This window comes from Nelumbo lutea, chromosome 1 (assembly GCF_056320005.1).
Source record: "Nelumbo lutea isolate HS-2025 chromosome 1, American lotus-T2T, whole genome shotgun sequence".
NCBI lineage: Eukaryota > Viridiplantae > Streptophyta > Magnoliopsida > Proteales > Nelumbonaceae > Nelumbo > Nelumbo lutea.
In genome coordinates this window covers 48,351,155-48,352,659 of record NC_142684.1, presented here as the reverse complement: position 1 = coordinate 48,352,659, position 1,505 = coordinate 48,351,155, and the positions used below count along the sequence as shown (strand labels likewise).

The window sequence follows — 1,505 nt, the reverse complement described above, 5'->3', positions numbered from 1 at the left end:
ATTTAAGTGGACAAAAATAGGGTTCTTCTAAGTCTCATCAAGGGGTCACCTGATAGAAGTAGTTTTGATATATCTTGAGAAAGAATATTAAATAAAATTGGAAAAACTTCAAGTTATGGGAATGACAAATTATCTTGGACAATCTCATCCATTATTATTCATTGGAATGGTTAGGCGGACCAAAGGTCCTAGCGAATTCAATCAATCATTGCATACTTCAGTATTGGTACTCTTACTCTTGTTTTCTTTTTCTGTTTTTCAGTAGTTTTTATTCTTAAATCTGAAATTCGATTGTCCAAATAATTAAGGAAGGTTGTAGTTCTAATACTTATTTTGTTAAATCCTCGTAGGAACGATATTTTTATACTACTTGATAACTGGTGCACTTGCTAGGTTATAATTATAGCTATCAAGTTTTTAGCGCCATTGCCAGGGATTTAATCCTAAAATAATATTAGAACTTATTAACCTTGGTTAATTTGGACTTTTTATTTCTGTTTCTATTTTTTTTTTATTTTACTTGTTTGAATTCTTGCTGTGTTCATGACACGCACTAGACAAGAAGGACTAGCACGATTCGATCCTAAAATAGAGAGGACCCTTTGCTTATTGCAAAGAGCCAATAGAGGTAAAACGAGAGAGGAGGTTGAAATTGGCGAACCAGCAATAGAAGTTGAGGAAGAGATGGCAGAAGCAAATCATACCCTTTTGGACTACGCCTGTCCAACCATTGATGGGGCTACTTCCAGTATTTGCAAGCCCACAATTCAAGCCAACAATTTTGAAATCAAGCCTGCAATCATTCAAATGATTCAGACAAGTATTCAATTTAGTGGGTTGCCAAGTGATGACCCTAATGCACATATTGTTAACTTCCTGGAAATATGTGATACATTTAAACATAATGGAGTTAGTGATGATGCTATTAGGCTTAGACTATTCCCGTTTTCACTGCGTGATAGAGCTAAAGATTGGCTTAACTCACTCCCTGCAGGAAGTATTACCACTTGGAATGATTTGACCCAAAAATTCTTGGCTAAGTATTTTTCACCCTCTAAAACAGCAAAATTAATTAATGAGATCACTACTTTTGCTCAATTAGAGAGGGAATCCTTGTATGAAGCATGGAAATGATTCAAGGAGATGCTTAGGAAGTGTCCTCACCATGGGATACCAACTTGGCATCAAATCCAATCCTTTTATAATGGTATTACCTCCTTTAATCGTTCTATTATTGATGCAGCTGCAGGTGGCACAATCATGAGGAAAATGCCAGAGGAAGTTTATGATCTAGTGGAAGAGATGGTGTCAAACAGCTACCAGTGGAGTAATGACCGAAATGATCGAAGGGGAGTACACCATATCGATTCCCTTGCAGCCATATCTGCTCAACTTGCTAGTCTGAATAAAAAATTGGTACTTTTAATATTGTAGCAATGAATACATCATCTAGCATCCCATGTGATTTTTGTGGTCAATTAGGACATAGTAATTCTGACTGTCCA

The 1,505-nt window shown here is 36.1% G+C and overlaps 1 non-coding gene across 1 annotated transcript; it reads right to left on the bottom strand.

Annotated features, from left to right (window-relative positions):
- Window positions 1–1,065: 1,065 nt before the first annotated feature.
- On the bottom strand, window positions 1,066–1,172 carry LOC148874561 (small nucleolar RNA R71). The gene has a single exon (XR_016106082.1). It is a non-coding gene; the product is annotated as a small nucleolar RNA R71 (small nucleolar RNA).
- Between the last annotated feature and the right edge of the window lie 333 nt (window positions 1,173–1,505).